The sequence below is a fragment of the Eptesicus fuscus genome, chromosome 7 (genome assembly GCF_027574615.1).
Source record: "Eptesicus fuscus isolate TK198812 chromosome 7, DD_ASM_mEF_20220401, whole genome shotgun sequence".
Classification (NCBI taxonomy): Eukaryota; Metazoa; Chordata; class Mammalia; order Chiroptera; family Vespertilionidae; genus Eptesicus; species Eptesicus fuscus.
The window spans coordinates 94,767,626-94,789,436 of NC_072479.1; the positions used below are offsets into that span (position 1 = coordinate 94,767,626).

Below are 21,811 nucleotides of genomic sequence, written 5' to 3' on the forward strand. Positions count from 1 at the left end.
GATATTTTACCTTTCACTCAAAAATTACTCAAAATGAAACCATTATCCAAATATAAAATGAAATACTAAAAACTTTTAGAAGAAACACAGAAGAAAAATCTATGTGACCTTTGATTGGGCAATGACTTGTTAAATAAAACATCAAAAGCATAATCCATGAAAGAAAATATTAAGTTAGACTTTATTAAAATTCAAAACTTCTGCTTTGTGAAAGTCACTGTTATAATAAAAAAAATCATGATAATGTATTTGTAAAGTACATTATCATGAAAAGCTGCTCATGTCCCATTTACTACATCCTTCCAGCATTTACCCTTTGCCCTGATAAGAAAGTCTTGTCCTCAAAGAAAAGATGATTTTCCCTATCCCACCACATCCACCAGCCATCTGTCAAGGTGGAACCACGCTGGGGACCCATCCTTCTGCCACATCTACTCTTATTCTCTCTCTTCTCGTCTTTAACATTGTCCAAAAAATGTGACTGCAGCCAGAAATGGGTTTCTTCACTTTTATGTGGCTCAGGGCTCCAGCCCAAAACAAGAGCAGCCTGTCTCAGATCATCTATAAAAGCTGATTCGACCATAGGAGGTGTCCTCAAGGCTCTAAGACCTCTCGACTGGCCACGGATCAGAGCTGCAGCCTCCCCAGGTGCGTCAGGCAGGAGGGGCAAACTCAGGAGCCAACAAGCTTCCGGAAGAAGCGAGCTTTAGGTTCTGAACTTGGCGTCTTTCCGTCACCCTAAGTTAAGCGGCTTGTTCTCCTTGCAGCCACGAGGGGGCGCCGAACCACACGGTCCAGAGGGAGGGACTGGGAAACCGGGCGGGCGCTCCCTGCTGTACCTACAGCCTCCTGCCCCTGGAGCCACATCCCTCCGCCAGCAAACGGAACAGACTGGCCACCCTGGAAACTCACTGCATTTCCAGAAGCAGGCGGGGGTCAGAAGTGTAAGTGGCCTATTTACCTGTCGGAACAAAATGGAGATAACGAAGAATGAGCCTGGAAAAGGGAATTCCGACTCATCTCGCGTGTGGGGAGGGAGGCGAGGCACTATGCTTGGGAGGAGGGGTCCTCAAACTTTTCAAACAGGGGGCCAGTTCTCTGTCCCTCAGACCATTGGAGGGCCAGACTATAGTTTTAAAAAAAAACTATGAACAAATTGCTATGCACACTGCACATATCTTATTTTGAAGTAAAAAAAACAAAACGGCAAAAACACCCGCATGTGGCCCGCGGGCCGTAGTTTGAGGACGCCTGGTTGGGAGGATGCTCTGCTGTCCTCAGAAGAGGCCTGGCCCTCGCGTCCTCGAGCCCCTTCTTCCCGCTGGTGGAGTTGGGGAAAGGAATCTGTCCTGTATCCACTCCCTGCAGGCCAGTCCTGCCTCCGATGATGGCTGGCTCACCTGTGCCAGGTACCTGTGCACCCTACCTCCTGCTCACACCTGGGCCCCTCCACCCACCTGGGCCCTCATCCTGCCTGGGCCCCTCCACCCACCTGGGCTTGCGCTTCCAGTGCTGACTTCCTGGGGCTGCTTGCTGCCCCTCTCTGATCCACACTGCCTTACATGTGGAACAATTGTGGGTTCTTCCTCGTGCCCCCCAACAATTTGTAGCAGACTTTTACTAAAAATGTGGGGGCATCAGAGGAGAGTTTCCACCCAGCACTTGCCTTCTTTACGGTTGGCCCCTGAGCATAAGTGGGCCCTGGCGGGGTCTTCCCCAGCCGCGGATAATACGTGCCCCGATTGAAGGAGGGGCAGCCTTGTCCGGAAGCTCGGGCCTCGGATCTCTGGTGGAAAGTCTGATACTTGTAACACAATGTAGCAAGTCATTCGAGTATTTCGTGCATCGAAGGGAGCTAGTCTTCCATTTACATTCCATAAGCCTATTCATCGAGGTCTTCACTAATATTATGACTTGGGTGGGTCCACAGGTAAATAGGAGCCTGTCACCTTCAGCAGTCAGACCAATGCCATTCAGACCAATGCCACTCATCTGCCCAGGGGGCCCCTCCTCTGAGAGGGCTCCCAGAACCCGGAACCATCAGGCAGAGCCAGCCCCGCCCTCTTCCCAGCTTGCACAGCTCTGGGGGTTGCCCTGGCGAGGCCTCACATGCAGTTCCCCCCGCGGGGAGCAGTTCTCTGGCTGCACATCTTCCCCCACTGTGTGCGTGGAACGCACCTAAGGACTCGGGGCTGTGTCCCAGTCACTCATGCATCCCCCAGAGCTACCACAGCGTGGGAGACAGAGGGGGTAATGATAGATGTTTGCAGAAGGAATGCGTAAGAGGACAAGAAGGAAGGGGAAGGGAAGGGGAGGAGAGGGGAGAGGAGGGGAAGGGAAGGGAGGGGAGGGGAGGGGAGGGGAGGGGAGGGGGGAGGGGAAGGGAAGGAGAGGCCAGGGGCAGAGATGAGGTGGAGAAAGGAAGGGAGGAGGGTCTAGCAGGAGAACATGGCCAATCCTGTATCCCTGCCCAACTACAAATCCTCCTCTCTCCAGAATGCCTTTTATTTTTTATTTTTTTGACAAGACATTGATTACCACATGCTCTGACATCAGAGTCAACTGGGTTCACATTTAAAAACATCAAATGGAGCAACCCTGGGGATCCATCAGCTACTAATGTTGATACCATAGGATGGTCCCTCCGAATGAATGAATGAATGAATGGGAACTATGAGTCACTAAATGCTAAATACACCAAACACGGTATAAAAATGATGCAACTTACCTAGGACTTGGGAGAAAGATGCACAAATGCCCCTAGGAGCCGCTCATTTTGAAATGCCAGGCCAGCTTCGTACACTCTCCAGAAAGCGAGTTGCTGTTGAAACTTCTGACCAAGATTCGCTGAAAATGTGTTTTCTTATGATTCGCTGGATTCTGAAAGGCATGTGGACTGCTTTCTCGGACGGGGTGATTACACCTATTTGAAATATGAATTATAGTCTAACTAGAGGCCCAATGCACGAAATCCATGCAAGAGTAGGCCTTCGCAGCCGCCGCGGCTGCCTCGATCCCGCAGCTGCAGCCCAGGCTTCAGTCTGGAAGGACATCTGGATGGCCATTCGGTCGATTTTCATGTTATGCTTTTATTATTAGAGATGCATCTGACCTTTTAGTAAATGAAAACATCATCGAAAACAGATTGACAGCTCTGTGGCCATAATTAGAGAAAACAAGGTAGTTTGAAAAAAAAAAAAACACTAAACACTACATTTTAATAAATGTATATCCTTACAAATCAGTCTGAATTTGCCAAAACATTAGTTACAGTTATGATCCCTGACATAGAATCTGAGAAGCGTGTGAGCATGCTGATTTTCATATTGTCTTCCCCTCCCCTAAGGAAATATTCGTGACCTACTTTTCTATTTTAAATATACACCATGGTTACTGCTTAAATAAGCACTTTCACATATTTGAGGGCCTGCATTTAGGAGAAGTTAATCCGCTGCCTGGATCTCATATAGGCCAATGGGGTGCTGAGCAAACTAATAGCAAATTGAATGTTGGAGTCAAAACGATTGTCTCTTCACTTCCAAAGGGAAGTGGTTCCAACGGATCCATTTTAAGTTTCTGCTTGACACTGTTTCTTACAAGATGAATGGGTCACACAGCTGGAGAGCAGACCAAGCCCAGCTCTTCATAAGATGTACAGCGAGCCCTAGCTCGGTGGATAGAGCGTCAGCCTGTGGACTGAAGGGTCCCAGGTTCGATTCCGGTCAAGGGCATATGCCTGGGTTGCGGGTTCAGTCCCCAGTAGGTGGCGTGCAGGAGGCAGCCAAGCAATGATTCTCTCTCATCATTGATGTTACTCTCTCTCTCCCTCTCCCTTCCTCTCTGAAATCAATAAAAATATTTTTTTTAAAAAAAAGAGCTACAGCAAAAGGGGAGCCCATTGTTCAAATACCCACCGTTCGTTTCTGATGACGTGATTTCCATATTATCTACCCATTTGGAGAGACTCCGTGCTAGCTGGTCTGAAGTGTGCAATCTGCCCAGGCGGCATGTGCAGTGCTTAGGAAACCCACAGGAGGAAAAGAAAACTCCCCTCCCCACTGTGTGTAGCTCAGGCATTGTTGTGGGTCTAAATTGGGAAGGTGAGGTGGGGAATGAGAGAGAAAGGGAGCTGCGACAAATATTACCTTGAGTCCAAGATTTGGAGCGTTAAACACGATGCTTAAAGAGTGCAAAACATTTTCGCTCCGGTTGGTGTCCCCAATGGTTAGAGCGTTGGCACGTGCACAGAAGGGTCTCAGGTTCGATTCCCAGAAAAGGGAATTGTCACTTTGTTCAGCGATACTACCTTAAGTTAAATGGTTTTACTTTGCAATAAAATAAACACCTAAGAAGATCTTTCTAAATTCCTTTGGCATCCTTTCTCACCCCTTTGTCTAACAATAGCAACTATCGTATACTCACCGCTTGCTCTGAGCCGCACTCTGTGTGGAGTGTGTCCACAGGTACTAACTGTATTAGGTATGGATTTTATTTTCTCTATCTCATGATGTTTTGACATCTGTTGGGGGTCTGATAGATCCAGAGAAAGACGGCTCCTCCCAAGGCCGGTTAATTCCTAGGGGTGGTGGACAGCTTGCCTGGATCAGGCCTTTCATACCCAGACCAGCCATTCCAAGGCCACACCCTGACCCGCCTTCTTATCTAACGCTCACTCACCAAGCCAGCATTTCATCCCAGGGCGGGTACCAGACAGCCACAGAGGGACAGCATCCCAGGGCGGGTACCAGACAGCCACAGAGGGACAGCATCCCAGGGCGGGTACCAATCAGCCACAGAGGGACAGCATCCCAGGGCGGGTACCAGACAGCCACAGAGGGACAGCATCCCAGGGCGGGTACCAGGCAGCCACAGAGGGACAGCATCCCAGGGCGGGTACCAGACAGCCACAGAGGGACAGCCTCTATGCCACAAAGCCCGTCGGAATTATTCAAACTGTCCACCCCTAAACTGCTTACTCTGCTCTGCCTGCTTTTCTTATGGAAACTCCAATAAAGGCTTTGGCCTCGGCTTTTCTCTGGCTCCTGGCTCCTGCCTCCTGACCACCCTGATCCTTCCCGTGGGGCCCTGTGTGGAGTGGCATGTCTCCTTCTCACAGGAGAAGTAAATCAATGATTCCCTTGACATTTGGCTTCTTCATACCACCACTCAGTCCCTCCTCTATAAGTTAAATCCCGGGCACACATTTAATACACTAACTCATCCAGGCCTCCTAACCACCCCCTAGGAAGCAGAGGAAGAAACTGAAGCACAGAGAGGCTAAATGTCTTCTCAGGGGGGATCAATGGTGATGGAAGGAGCATTTTACTACACACGACTCCATCTGCTTTTATGTTTCAAAAGCAATATTCTCTGTAGAAACTTGAGCATATTAGAATCTAAAAAACCAAGTTACCCAAAGAAGCTTTAAAGGATTAAGTCTCTCAAATGCATTAACTTGGGATGGTAAACACTCGATATAATGCATTGACTTGGGATGGTAAACACTCAATACAATATACAGATGATGTATTAGAGAATTATACACCTGAAACCTCTGTAATTTTAGTAACCAATGTCACCCCAATAAATTCAATAAAATAATAAAAATAAAAATAAATACTAATTGTCTTATCTGATTCGTTCTGACAGTAAGTAGAGCTGGTATTTAAGCTGAGGGTCTGGCTCCAGAGGCATGTTCCTAACCACTGCACCACACTGCTCAGGTGACTGCCTGGACAGCCCCTCCTCCTGCAGAGCTCTGGTCACTCTTTCTCCAGGAAGCTGTCCCCCGAGGTCAAGTCCCTTCATCAGAGGCTCTCACGACACTGCATACTGATCTTTGGCCGCACTTGTGTCAGTTGCAATTTTATGCTTATGTGTGTGAAGATATTAATATCTGCCATCTCCTTCTAGAACAAAAGCTCCATTGCTTTGCTGGAACCATGTCCCTCTCTGCTTATAGTGCCTTTCCCATAGTAAGTGGTCAACAATTATTGGTTGAATGTGTGGTGGTTGCCATGTATTAAATTATAAAGCAAATTATAGCCCTGGCCGGTGGTTGTGTGTTTGATTCCTGTTGATGTTCTCTCTCACCTCTCTCTCTCTCTCTCTATCTCTCTCTCTCTCTCTCTCTCTCTCTCCTTCTCACTAACTCACTCACTTACTTCCCCTCTCTCTAAAATCAATAAGCATATTCTCAGGTGAAGATTTTTTTAAATAAGCAAATTACAAAACAATGTGGTGTGTAACGTCATTTACCTAAGCATATGTGTGTGTGTGTGTATATATGTGTGTGTGTGTGTGTGTGTGTGTGTGTGTATGTGTGTGTGTGTATGTGTGTGTGTGTGCGCGTGCGCGCGCGCGCGCGCATCCATAGGAAAAAGAGGGCTGTACAAGTTTAACAGTGATAAGACTGTGAGTATATTTAATTTCCTATTTTCTTCTTCTTTACATATTTTCTACGAGAAACATGTATTACTTACATAATTGATAACTATATATATTTTAAAGTTTTAGAGAAAATGCTTCACAAAGTAATGATTGATACTAAAAAGTATTAGAGGTTCCACTACTCTAACATTACTTCAAACGGGGAAAACTACAGATAGTAACTAACCAATGGGATTTGGTAAGTGCAAAAGCAGTGTGGATGAGGCAGATCAAAACATACAACATACAAAACACAACAGGCACCAAATAAATGCCTGACTTACGTATAAAACGGGGCAGAGCCCGACAGGCCACTGTTTCCAGAACCAGAGGTCCCATGTCTGGATTCCAAGTCCACCACGACCTTAGGCCTTCGACAGCCACCTTACATCCCCGTGCGCAGTCCCCTCTGGGTAAACAGGGAGATGGTCACAGTCTTTCTTCCATAGGGTTATTGGGAGAAGTAAATGTGTTCAGATTTCGTAAGTTCTTAGAATGGTGCCTGGCCCATTGTAAGTGCTATATAAGTATTTGTTCCCTAACATAGACAGCAGTAACTGTAAGCGGTGCTGGCTACAGCTATCCTGGTAGATATGCAATATAATGCAAAGGTGTTATGTGCATGCTAGATCACCGGGTTTTCTTCTTATGAAATAGGTATTATTTTAAAAAAGAGATTACCTTAGGGCCTGAAAGCCCATAAATGCCAATCAATTCTTGTGTTCCATCCAGTACAAGTGCACATGGCTTTAAACTGACGGAAGCAATGAACACTTCTACCAAAGCGAAAAGACCAAGACATGTGAGTCTTCATTAAGAATGTCAGTTTCAAGCGGAGTACCTATAGCATAGAAACGTGCTTTCATTAGGTGGAAATGATCCCATCATTTGCTAGAATATGTAAATGGGATGGGGAAGCAGAAGGGGTTGGGAGCAATGGGTGCTAATAATCACAGTGGTACAGCTGGCACATATATGTATATGTGTGCTTAGCAGACTCCAAATATTCACCCCTAAGAGATAATGGTATTTACCACCAGATGTCTCCTATACATTTTCAGGGTGTTATATAAAAAATATTTTGTATGATCCAACGTATTACTCTCGCTTTCCAAAATGAAAAAATTGAGTTGGATGGGAAGAAGAGAAGTCAGGCGGTCATGATCTGTAAAGTGTCTGCAGCCCGTTAACACTGGGTGCCTGTTTAGAGGTCACGGTCACCACCCCGGGTGGCCCAACAGTGCATACATATGGCATCTCCCACCCACTGCTTAGTCTCTTTGGTCCTAGCCCATCTTCAACCCAACATAACCAATCCGAAACTCCTCTGCCCACGATATTGGACCCCAGCTCTTGGATTCTGAAAGTCACCAGGGAGAATTACGTTATGAGCCAGCCAAAGGTCCAGGAAGTGATTTGAGACCAACTTTCAAACTGTGATGAAGTGACACAGTAGCAGCAACCCAACCTTATCATCAACTGCCTAATATCCTGAGAGCATTTTACTTCACACGACTCCATCTGCTTTTATGTTTCAAAAGCAATATTCTCTGTAGAAACTTGGACATATTAGAATCTAGGAAATCAAGTTACCCAAAGAACCTTTAACGGATTAAGTCTCTCAGATGTATTAAGATTCAGTTAAGAGTCACTTGGAGCAATTATGGTTGACAAATATTTACTGGTTGCCTATTATGTGAAAGGTTCTGTGCCAGATGACTAGGAGATAGAGGAGAGAAAATGATCCATAAGATAAAGTCAAGGAGTTAAGGGAAGAGGAAATGGGTCCCCTAGACAAATAACCACTTCTCAAGGTGGAATAGGAGCCCGGAGTTGGATGTAGAACCAGCACCATGAAGAAGAGCTTCATACAGAGGACACTTGAGCTGAGCCTTGAGGAAGAAATGAGCACAGGCAGAAATGAGAGCAAGGCTATCTCAAGCTGGACAAGGCGTGGGTGAAGGGCTGGAGGTGGGGAAGGAAAGGAGCATTTGGAAAACAGGAAGCTGTTGGCGGTGGAACTCAACAGGGGTGTTCCAAGGGCTCTAGACATCCTGCAACACAGGACAGTCCCATACAATGAAGCTCTGTCCCTACCTACCTGACTTTCAAATGTTCTGCAAGTCACAGAATTGGGGGGGGGGGTACTTTATAAATTACCTAGCCTAGACACCAACTCTATTTTACATGTGAATGTATTTTTTTTTGAATGGGTTAAAAACACACTGAATTTTCTAGGAATGCAACTGCCAATTAAAATGATAGATTATATAGTATTTAATCTTAAATGATACCAAGATTTCTTCACCGTTTCATAAAAATCACAACCCTGATAGCGGTATTGCGCATGATGGTTGAGCCTTGAATACATCACCCCTATATCGGCATATACTTACAGCTATCACTTTCATGGTTGTTTTCCGTAGAGAGGCAGGCACCTGCCTACTTCACTGTGCCTTCCATTGAAATCAGGTCTAGCATTTACATGTTGACATACATATTATTTTATCACAAACTAGTAGCCTGGTGCACGAAATTCGTGCACGGGGTGGGGGGGGGAGGGTGTCCCTCAGCCCAGTCTGCACCCTCTCCAATCTGGGACCCCTCAGGGGATAACCGGCAGTTGGACATCCCTCTCACAATCCAGAACTGCTGGCTCCTAACCGCTCGCCTGCCTGCCTGATTGCTCCTAACTGCTCCCCTGCTAGCTTGATTGTCCCTAACCACCTCTGCCTCGGCCCCACATCCGGGACCCAGGATTCCCTCCTCTGGCCCACCACAGGCACCCAGGATCCGGGCTTCCCTCCCTCTGGTCAGCCATAGGCGTCCAGGCCGGCTGCAGCCGCAGGGGATGGTGCGCAGGTGGTTTCACCTGGGCTGCAGCTGCAAGTGCTGGCACCCAAGACCAGGGGGTGGGCAGCTTCTCCATCTCCTGGGCCATAGCCAGCTGCAGGTACTGGTGTCTGGGACTGCGGGGTGGGCAGCTTCTCCGTCTACCAGGCTATAGCCAGCTGCAGGTGCTGGCGCCTGGACTGCAGGCGGGTGGCTTCTCCGTCTTCCTTGGGATGCAGTGGGGGCGATTTCTCCGGCTGGCTGTGGCTTGGGATCATGGGGCAGGCGGCTTCTTCGTCTCCTGGGCTGCAGCCAGCCTCAGGCACTGGGGTTCAGTTTCTCTGTCTCCCCCAGGACGTGGGGCAGGCGGACATGAGGCTTCTGCTGCTGGCTGCGGCCTGGGATCACGGGGCAGGTGGCTTCTTGGTCTCCCTGGCTGCAGCCAGCCTCAGGCGCTGGCGCCCGACTCCCACAGGCCCAGAGCGACTGGGGGATGGGATTGCCGCCATCTTTTCAGGTTAATTTGCATATTCACTCTGATTGGCTGTTGGGCGTAGCGGAGTGATGGTAATTTGCATGTTTCTCTTTCATTAGTGTAGATTACTTTCTCTATCTCATCTTTTATGTTATAGTAGAGGGTTGTATTGACTATTATAGGTATTTTTATATCATAAAATAACATAAAATCAATGTCTTGAAAGTTATATATAAATGTGAAACATAAAGGAAAAGAAAGTATCAAAAAAATAGTTTGAGCTTGTGTCACACAATAAAAACTGTGTTTCAAGAAGAAGAGAAAAATTAAACCTGATGCTTCATCTTTTGAGGTTTTTTAAAAAATATATTTTTATTGATTTCAGAGAGGGAGAGAGAATCACTGATAGGCTACCTCCTGCATGCGCCACACTAGGGATCAAGCCCAAAACCCAGGCAAGTGACCTGACTGGAAATCAAACTGTGACCTCCTGGTTCATAGGTCGATGCTCAACCACTGAGCCATGCTGGCAGGGCCATCCTTTGAAATTTTTTTAAAAAATCTTTAACCTGTCAGAATGGCAATAATCAGCAAATCAACAAACGACAAGTGCTGGTGAGGAAGCGGAGAAAAAGGAACCCTTGTGCACTGCTGGTGGGAATGCAGACTGGTGCAGCCACTGTGGAGAACAGTATGGAATTTCCTTAAAAAACTAAAAATGGAACTCCCATTTGACCCAGTAATCCCACTTCTAGGAATATATCCCAAGAATCACCAATCAGAAAGGTTGTATGCACCCCTATGTTCATAGCAGCACAATTCACCACAGCTAAGATTTGGAAACAGCCTAAGTGCCCATCAGCAGATGAGTGGATTAGAAAACTATGGTACATCTACACAATGGAATACTACACTGCAGTAAAAAAGAAGGAGTTCTTACCATTTGCAACAACATGGATGGAGATGGAGAGCATTATGTTAAGTGAAATAAGCCAAGCAATGAAAGAAAAATACCACATGATCTCACTCATTTATGGAAAATAAAGAACATTATAACCTGATGAACAAAAAGATAGATACAGAGGCAGTAAAGCACCAAACAGACTGGCAAATTACAGTGGGAAGGCTGGGGAGCGTTAGGGACGGGGGAAGAGATCAACCAAAGGATTTGTATGCATGCATATAAGCACGGCCAATGGACGCAAGACACTGGGAGGGGTGGGATGAGGGCATGCGATAGAGGATGGGGGAGACTAGGGGAAGGTCAATGGGGAAAAAAAAGGAGATATATGTACTACTATATGTAATACTTTAAACAATAAAAAAATAAAATAACCTAAAAATTAAAAAAAATCTTTAAAATATGGGCAATGCCGAGATTTCAGGCCTTAAATGACAGAATTCTAAATCAGAAGGGGTTCTTGGACATCATCTAGTCTAGTCCAAAGCCCTCATTTTGTAGATGAGGAAACTGAGGCCTAAAGAGGTAAAGGGACTTGAGCACATAGCTAAGAGCTTTAAGACACTTATTTTTTCTAATAGTTTTTCCTCAAGAGTGCATTCTGAGCTGTGTGTGTCACCATTTCTTGGTGTTGATGGTTCGTCAGCAGTCACATCTGGGAGGCATGGATTGCTCAGCTTTCCCGCAGCTGGTGTAGAGGTTAAGTGGCAAAACAAATGTGAATGAACCTCAAAAAGTACACACAGCCTAACAATCCTAAAGCACAATCTCACTAATAATCATCATCAAAAAATAATCCTGCGCCAAGAAAAAAAATACTCAAGGATTGATGCTGGTGGATTTATATCTTGGAAAACATACGTTCAGTATTTCTAAAATCATATGTTGGGTGATTAGAATCATTTTTCCTCAAAATTATGTTGACGATAAGGTCAGCATTATTAGTATTGGAAAATAATCTCAAACATTTCTCTTTATTCTGGCAGGACTAACTGTCTCTACTGAATGACAATGGCCTATTACCTAATTACAATGGTAACTTCTCAAGTATTTAAACACCCAGTTGGACAGGTAAACTTATGGAGAGAGGAAAACAGTTAATTGATGTCATTCCATGATACGTTGTAACAAAATGACTTAGTGATTGACCAACTTTTTCACTTTTTGGCAGTGTTGTCTCCGATCAACCCAGATTTATTGAAAACTTTCTATGTCAGGCACTGAGTATGACAATGGCCAATAATATAGGCATTGTTCCTTGAGAGGGAGACAATAAAATGAATGACAGGTTCATGTGTAAGTCACCTGAGGGACCACAGAGGCAAGCTCACAGTATTTGAGGGAGACTCCCATACAAGCTAGAATACAATGGGACTGGCCCTATCCTTGCCCCTGGTCAAAGTTGGGGGTGAGGGAGGGAGGCACCCATCAGCTCCTCTTATGGAGAGCGTGACCTTTAACTAGGGCCTTAAGGGATCTGAGAAAATGGAAGAGCATTCCAGAAGGGAACTCAGTGGACAGACATGGGGCATGGAAGTGACTGGCTGCTCCGAGGAGACCAGAGCCGCGGAGCAAAGGGAGAGAGACACTAGAGAAGTCAGCCTGGCCCAACCCTGCCAAGAATTCCCGCTAGAATTTCTGCCCATTGCTCATCACTAAGTGCAAGCTCTCCGAGAGCCAATGGTGGGAGAGGACCTGGGGGAAATCCTCCAAAAGAGCCAGCGGAGGCAAGTCAGTGAGTAATGAGGCCCAGGGGCTTCCGGCCCAGCAGGGCCTGAGCTGAAACTCGCTGCTCCGCCCACGTGCAGGTGTGTGACCATCTCCTCACTGGGTCTGAGGTGCTGGGCGTTGAGAGCCTTACACGACATGATGATAAAACCCTTGGCACGTCACCTGGCGCCAGAAAGCCAGTTCAGTAAGTGGAAGTCATTATTCAGGGCTGCCACAAGGGTCTGGGGGTAACAGGGCGAGGAAACGTGTAAAAGTCAGTTGTTCTACGGACCTTCTGTGAAGCGTGTTGCAAAAGGGACACCAGCTGTCCATAAGGCAGGTGAGGGGCATGGGAGTGGTGAATGCTGGCTACAGGCAGCTCCCATCTGCAAGATCCCCTTACCCAAGCAGGGGTGAGGACAGAGGAGCAAAAATGTGGGCTCTCCACAGGGGCTTCCGCTGGGGGGAAGAGGGGTTGCAGCTGCAGACAGCTGAGGCAGCCCCAAGAAAACGCTCTCTGCAAGAAAGCTGACTACCTCCAAGTACGTGGCTTCTCAGGCCCAGCTGTGTTCTCAGGTGCAGCGCCTCTCAGCTGCCCACATCCACCTCACCCAGGGGAGAGCCAGCTTCCCTGCAGAGGCAGCGGGGCTCAGAGGCCCCGGGCCCAGCCTACCGGGGTCCCCGGTGGCTTCCTCCTCGGGCTGCTGAGGTGACACAAACTCTCTTCCTGCTTTGCCATCCTCCTCTCCCAGTCTAGCTAATGAAAGGGAGTTTCTGTTTCCCTTAGCGGTCTCCCTCTCCCTGCCTCTCTTTCTGGCTCAGTGAGGAAGAAGAAGAAGAAATAATAAAAACATCCATAATCTCATTCATTTGTTGAATGAAAAATTATAATTTTTAAATTAGAAAAGCATAATTAAATATTTATCAGACCTGGAGAGGACTTTCAAAACTTACAAGTTGTAAAAGAAATCACAAAAGAAAAGTTGGACCGATATAGTTGCATTTTTAAAAAACTTAAAAGGCAAACTGGCTATAAAAAAATATATATTTGCCACAAATAAATTTATCTTTATTCCAAGAAAAATACTGACACCCTAGTACACTAATAAGCAAAATATACAAATAGAGAAAAAACAATACAAGAATACATATAAAGGCATATTCAATGCCCTGGCTGGTGTGGCTCAGTTGGTTGGAACGTCGTCCCATACACCAAAAGGTTGTGGGTTTGATTACTGGTCAGGACACATTCCCTGGTCATGAGCGCAAGCAGGAGGCAACCGATCAACGTTTCACTCTCACATCAATGTTTCTCTCTGTCTCTAAAGTCAAATTTTTTTAAAGCATATTCAACATTTCTAGAATTCAAAGAAATTTAAAAATAAGCAATATTATAGATTTTTTTCAAGTATAGCTATCTAAATATTGGTGAAACATATCTCAGATAATTTTGGAAAGCTATTGGAAGGTATATTTGGAAACTAAATGGCGATATACTTCAAAATATATTGGAGTGTTCATAATTTTTGACTCAACAATCCTACTTTCTGGGAATCACTCCAATAAAAATAATGAAAAGTTATGGCCAAGATATTCATTGCATTCTGTACAATAGAAAAAATAGTAAAAGAAAGAAAGCAAACCAGTCTTCACTAAGGGAATAACTAAGAGATTAAAAGCACCACCTCTGATGGCAGGTCGTGCATCTATTACAGAGACAGTTAGGGACTTCCACTTCCATCTGCTTGCCTACCCTCTTCAAAAAATTAGAAAACTGGACAAAATATATGAAATAGCTATTTTCAAACATTAGACAATACAGGAGTGATCCCCGAGAGAAGTAAACTAGAGGAGCTATATTATTATCAGAAAAGGTGGACTTCAGAACAAGAGTGCTACTCGGACTAAGAGTGGCATCACATAAAGTAGTCCACCAAGAAGTTTTAACAATCCTAAGAGTATGCACCTAACAATAGCACTTCAAAATATACAATGCAAAAACTGGCAGAGATTAAAGGAGAAACAGACAAACCAGTAATATCGTTAGAGATTTTAGCATTCCTCTCCCAGTAATTAATGGTAGACCTATAGTCATCAAGTATATAAAAGATCTGAGAAACACTACCTTACTGGCATTTCTGGAACATTCCACCCAATGACAACAGAATACAGATTCTTTTCAAGGGCCCACAGAACAAGGACCATATTCTCAGCCAGGGGTTAGCAAACTACAGCCTGATGGCTAAAGCCCACCTGTCCGCTATTTTCATAAAGAATAATTTATTGGAACACAGTCACTCCCATTCATATTATGAATTTCATACTACATCAGCAAAGTTGACAGAGATCAAATAGCCCACAAAGCCTAAAATAGTTTCCATCCAGCCCTTTAAAACAATAAATTTCCAACCTCCATTCTAGGCCATAAATCAAAAACTCAACAGATCTGAAAAAAAAAATTGGAATCATATAAATTATATTCTCTAACCACAATGGAATTAAATTAGAAACAGATTATAGAAAGATACCCAAAAAATTCACAAATTTTGGAAACTAAACATACATTTCTAAATAACTCATAGGTTAAAGAGGAAGTCAAAAGAAATATTAAAATAGTGACAGAAGGATAAGGGAAGAAATAACTGGGAAGGGTCACAGGGGAACTTTTTAGCGTGATGGGATGTTCTCTTAATTATAGTGGTGGTGATGTGTAGGCATTCATCAAAACTTATCAACTGAACACTTAAAATGAGTGCATTTTATTTTATGAAAATTATACCGAAATAAAGTTAATTAGTAAAAATATTTAAGAACTACATAGCAAGAGAAAAACATAAGTAAGGGTTAAGTGAAAAGGAGAAAAATACATAAAGGCCATAATAACAATAGGGTTAATAAAACACAGCTAAATATGGGAAACAGCACAGGTGGGTACTAGAAATATCGGGGAACACTTTGTAAAGTATATGATTTCCAGGCAACTTAAAGACAAGTATTCCCTCCACTATAAAGGTGAAAAGTACAAGCTCAGAAGATTCAAGTGCTTACAGTAAGTTTCTTAAATTCACAGTGCCTCAGTTTCTTTATCTGCAAAACAGAGATAACAGTATCTATATCATAAAATGGTTAATGAAGTTAAATAAGTTATTAGATGCAAAGTTCTAAGAATAGTGTCTATTAAAATTCAATGAATGTTGACCATCATGATTAGAACAAATGCACATGAGGAAAAAACAGAAAAGAAAAACGATATATAGTAGCTGTGTTGGAGTGATGAGATTATGGCACAACTGTTTTTCAAAGTGACTTTAAACTATAGCTACATTATTTCATAATTAAATTTTTAAATTAAAAAAATAATAATTGCCATACCTTGCTCCACAACAGCTCATAAAGAACCTCTAGCTTTTGAAGAAAGAGAGGATTAACTGTGGGAAAAACAGAAAACACAGCAGACTTAAATGGAAGAAGGAGTTGTTTTTGAGAGGAAAGAAGATACAGAAAAGTAGGACACGCCTTTTTATTTTTCTTTAAAACAATTGAAGTCAAAAAATTAACTGGAAACTTTTCTTTATTACCATAAGTGGCAAACCCTTCTCATATGCCACAAATAGATAGTAGTCATAAAAATAAATGCATTAGAAAGCAAACAGTGTGAATAAATTCTCATTAGATACAGTTCTCTTATTGAAAACAGATTGACATGTACTTATTACAGAGACATTTAAGACAAACTTGTACCAAACTGACTTTCTCTTGGCATAATTAGAAATATTGAAACAGAACTGAAAGGATCCAACATCCCACAAGGGAATCAAAGTCATTGAAGTCTGTCCCTGGCCCACCTGATTGCAGCGAGTAGCATCACAGAGGCACCTCCCCCATGGTCGGTACACTCCCCGCGGCTGAGCCTGGCTTTGGAGTCATATAAACCCTGCCTCAAGGCCTGACACTTCCTGCAGCTGGAAATCTAGAAACAATGACTGCACCCATGTGGCAGGACTTAATGAGACTTTGCATAATAGGCTCCTAATAAACGTATTAAATAAAAATTTGTTTTCTTTTAATACTGCTAAGGTAACTTCTCATCAAGAAATATCCTTCCCAACGGATTTCTTAAGCAAGTTATCCCTGTTTAATTTATATTTCAGAATCTGCAATTAGGTACATGCTAAGCCCTCAGTGAATGTTTGCCATCCCTATTGTTATTGTCAATGTTAATATTACCTCTACTGCAAATGTGTGCAGCCTCAGTGATATCACTGTGTTTATTACTGAACTTTATAACTAAAAGTTATGAGAATACCTATTAACTGGTCAAATGTTCCTCTGAACTTTTTCAGAAATTTCTCTCAATAGTTTAAGGCTTAGAAATTTCTATATTCAACTGCCACACCTCCCACCCCTAGCCCCAATGACCACAGCATCTAACTTGAGTGATTTTTACTGACAGCCCAAAACTGTACTTTTTCTTTGCCTTTCTTTTTAAAGCTTTTTATACTTAAAATGCAAATCAGTGGGAATTGGTACAACTTTCCTTGAGGGCAATTTGTGAAGGTATATCAAAAGCCTTTTCAAACGCCCAGCTATGTGGCTCAATGGTTAAGTGTCAACCTATGAACTAGGTGGTTACTGTTCAATTCCTGGTCAGGGGTGCAAGAGGCAGCCGATCAATGATTCTCTCTAATCATTGATGTTTTATCTCTCTCTCTCTCTCTCTCTCTGAAATCAATAAAAAAAATATTTTTTAAAAAGCATTTTCAAACTAGTCATACATTTTTGCCAAGCATTCTAATTTTAAGAATTTATTCTATTTGTCTATAAGGATTTATCTCTGAGGAAGCATTGTGGAACTACATGGTTTCTAAGATTCCTTCCAGTTCTAAAACACTGTGAAGTCCCTATTGTCAGTTATCATTAACATGGCTGATTTGATCATACAAAATATCAAATTTATCTCCACAATTTAAAATTTAATAAATCCCTTATTTGAAACTAGAGGCCTGATGCACAAAATTTGTGCATGGGTAGGGTTCCTAGGCCTGGCCGGCAATCAGGGCCGATCTGTGGGGCGACCCACAGGGCAACTGGGGGACCCCCGCTGGCACCCGCCCTGGCCGGCCTAGTGCCGCCCCGCTCCCCGCTCCCCGCCACCACAGGTCACTTCCCTCTGCGGGGCGACTGGCGGGGTGATCAGGGGGCCCCACTGGCACCGCCTTGGCTGACCCGGGGCCTGTGGGCTGGGGGCAGCTCCTACATTGATCGTCTGCCCCCTGATGGTCAGTGCACGTCATAGCAAACGGTCGTTCTGCTGTTCAGTCGATTTGCATTTTAGGCTTTTATTCTATAGGATTCAATTAAGGCAGACTCTAGGGAGATGTTTGTTTTTAATTAACAGAAAATAAAATGCAAACTACAAGGCTAGGGGGATGAATTTAATTTATAACAGCTCTAAACTTTCTGACTACATGTAAGAGAATCACAGCACCCAGGGATTTTATTAGCAAAAGCAGGTAACCATTTTACAAATTCAAAGTCAATTCTGTGAACAAAAAGGGGCCACATGCTAACCTGACAAGCTCAGAGAAGGCCTGTGTGGCAGCATTACAAACTCAGAGACCTAAAATAACCTAAATTAAAACTTTTTAACTCAAAGCAGTGTAGGGCAGGTAGTCATGTCCTAGGCTAGAACCTTCCAGGACAAAGTTTTACTGTGACAGAGCCTGTCTATTGCCTTTTGCATCTAAGATAACATACCTTTGGAATGTCTGAGTAATATCCCTTTTCCGACCCCTCAGGGCACAACCGATGCACCAGAACAGAAACTACAAACCCTCTTGTTATTTTTTATTGTGTTAATTGTTGACTATGAACTATCCTGTACCCACCAATGTAAAAGATGTACACGTCTATCATTTTACTTTTTATCCCATCCCAGACGTTTGCTTTCTGCCACTTCCCTAATGTATCGCCAAGGATTTTCAGGTAACCGACTTCTCTTTTGATTGTAATATATAATATAAGGTGCAAAACTGCCATTGTCGACAGTTTGACTCAAATAAACTCAGGAAAGTTCTTTATAGGTTTGAGTGTTTCTTACCTCGACAATTCTCAGGCAGGATAAATTGGTGTGAGTTGGGGCAACGGATAAGAAGATCACAAAGAATCCAAAATTGCAAATAAAACTAGTCAAAAAGAAGATATGTGTAAACTCCAACTACAGTTACATTAAATATCTAGAAACACATTTGTTATTTTATAGCCAAAAATAATACAAGTCTCATAGTTTGGAAACATTTAAACATCATATAAATTGCTTGATGAAAAGCCACCAAAAGGTTAACATGAGAAAATAATTGTGGTTGTTTAATGTCTTAGCTGAAATCTTCATATTTTTGAAACATTAAAATAGGACCAAGGGCTCCTACTATTATGTAGATCTACATTCTTCAATTGACCCTTGAACAACACAGGTTTGAACCGCATGGGTCCACTTATATGCAGATTTTTTTTTCAATAAATATGTCCAGTGCTGTGAATACATTTCCTCTTTCTTTGATATGATACCGTTGTAATAACCTGGTTATTATTTAACAGAAAAGGAGGAAAGGAAAGACTAGATATAGGCGTACCATTTACACACCTTTGCCAAAAAGCTGCATTTAACATTCTCCGAGTTTATTTCCCGCTGATTGATGGGGGAAGGGGCTTGACAAAGGCAATTTAGACGCATGCCCAGTAAGGTCTGAGTGACGTAAGGAAATATTTGACTGTCAATCACACCTGGAAACAGGTAATTGGCTAGGATGGGTGTGGCCACTGCAAACAAGAAACCTAACTATTTAAACTTCTAAACAAAGAAGTGATTGCGTTTTCTCTCTCTCTCTCTCTCTCTCTCTCTCTCTCACTCACACACACACACACACACACACACACACACACACACACACACACGGACATGGACATAGCACACATGGACTAATGGACTATAACTACTTGAATGCTGAACCACACCAGCTGCAGCATGGCATGGAAGCTCTGGGCGCTGGCCCTCTTTCTGGCTCCGCTGAACTCCCAGCTACCCCTTTCAGGGCTGGCTTGGGGGAAATGGGACATGGCCACCTGAGAAATGTAACTCTGTGCCAATAAAGCTTTCTTCCACATCCCATCCTCCCATGGGGCTTCTGAAAATGCTTCTTTTAGCAGCACCCCCACAGCCTCACTCCCACTCGTGTCTGGGAAGTCTGGCCCATTAATTTCTCCGGCATCAGATTTTCTTAATAACATTTTCTCTAGCTTGCTTTATTGCAAGAATACAGTATGTGCTACATACAACATACAAAATGTGTTAATAGACTGTTTATGTTATTGGCAAGACTTCCGGTCAGCAAAGGCTCTTAGTAGTTAAGTTTTGGGGGAGTCAAAAGGTATGGACAGAGTTTTATGCGCATGGGATTAGTGCCCCAACGCCATGCTGTTCAAAGGTCAACTGTACTATGATGGACAATTTGAAGCAGACTAACCCTCCTGTCAAAATAACTAGGGAAAGTGGATAAGATACTTGAGAATGTATTTAAAGGCATCAGACAGCTACCCAGGCCACCAGGATTTGAGGAGACCTAGGCAACATGCGTTGAGGAAACAAGATTCCAGAGAGAAGGCAAAATTAGAGAAGTGAGCTCTACATTCTCTGTTGCTTTTTGCCTGCAAGGACTTACTGATTCCTGTGCCACAAAGAACCAATGATCTTAGAAGAGGGTGGCAGGCTGATAAGCTAAGCAAAGCTCAGCAGCCTCATAAGGCTAGTGCCCAAAATACAAAATTGGAGTTCAAGGCCCATCAAGGAGGAGGCCTGGTAAGCCTAGGCTGTCCATTGTATTTTCTGGATGCTGAATCTTGGTTAAGAAGATCTCTCTAATCCCTAGTGTGTACTCACAGGCTCTCTTACTTTCTTCTAAGCTGGTTTTATTTTCTATATGGTGCAAGACAGGAGTCAACTTTATTCTTCTAGAGATGGGTAACCAGTCAAAGCCAGCATCATTTATGAAGCAAACCATCCTTTCCCTTCTAAATTGAAATGTCACTTTTGTCACGTATTAAATTGAAACTATTTCTGAATCTCTCTTGGGTTGTACTGATCTCTTTGCATATTCAAACATAGTGGACATTTATTATTATTCTTGACTCTGCAGCATCCGAATCCCCTTCCTGGATTTGGGGAGATCCCCACCTTATGATTCTTATCCCCAACTTATGAGCCCATCCTTCACGAAAGAAGCTGAAAATGTCAGACCTTTTCTCTTAATAAAGTGAAGGTCTGACCCTAACTGGTTTGGCTCAGTGGATAGCGCATCGGCCCCTGGACTAAAGGGTCCCGGGTTCTATTCCAGTCAAGGGCACGTACCTTGGTTGCAGGCTGGAGTCCCAGTAGGAGGCATGCAGAAGGCAGCTGATGGTGTTTCTCTCATGGATGTTTCTAACTCTCCTTCTCCCTTCCTCTCTGTAAAAATCAATTAAAAATGTATTTTAAAAAATTAAATAAATAAAGCGAGTGTGCGGGCAGCAGTCCGCTTCTAAAAAGGCCTGTGATCTCTGACGGCTGGTATTCACATGCGTGTGTAACCCCTTCTCTCACTGAGTAGGGTTATTGCGGAAATGATGGTTTTATGATTTCTAAGGTTGGTCATGAGTTACTACCGCTCCCGCCTCGTTTCTGGCTTGGATCAGCACTCACTCTGGGGAAAGCCAGCTGCCATCCCATGAGCACACTCTCAAGCGGCCCTATGGAGGGGGCCGTGTGGCAAGGACCTGAGCCCTCCTGCCAATAGCTATCTGAGTGAGCCGTGATGGAAGCACATGCTCCAGCCCAGTCAAGACTTGGATGACTCTGGCCTCTTGAGAGACCCCTGAGCCAGAACCATTCAGCGAAGTGCTCCTGGATTCCTGACCTACACATACTGTGTGAGGTAATGAATGTTTGTTGTTTAACCTGCATAGTTTTGGGGTAATTTGTTACAAGTTTTAGGGTAATTTGTTACACAGCGATAGATAATATGTAGGGTATGGTACTTGACCCAAGTTCTCCATTTGTTTTATATCCTTTTTAATATTTTTTAATCCTCATCTGAGGATATGTTTATTGATTTTTAGAGAGGAAGGGAGAGAGACTGACACATCGATGTGAGAGAGAAACATCAGCTGGTTGCCTCCTGTATGTACCCCAACCAAGGATCGAACCCGCAACCTAGGTAAGTGCTCTGATCAGAAATTGAACTCACAACCTTTTTGGGGCATGGGATGATACCCCAACCAATTGATTCACTCAGCCAGGGCTGTTTTATATTCTTTAATAAGATTTTATCACTTTTTTCATATAGGAGCTGTCTTTCCTGTCAAGTTTATTC

At 43.7% G+C, this 21,811-nt stretch overlaps 1 long non-coding RNA gene across 1 annotated transcript; it reads right to left on the minus strand.

Annotated features, from left to right (window-relative positions):
* Positions 1-2,857: 2,857 nt before the first annotated feature.
* LOC129149704 (uncharacterized) lies at positions 2,858-15,836 on the minus strand. Its single transcript, XR_008556553.1, has 3 exons — positions 15,780-15,836; positions 15,456-15,494; positions 2,858-2,923 (listed from the first exon to the last, which is right to left on the minus strand). It is a non-coding gene; the product is annotated as an uncharacterized LOC129149704 (long non-coding RNA).
* Positions 15,837-21,811: the final 5,975 nt, after the last annotated feature.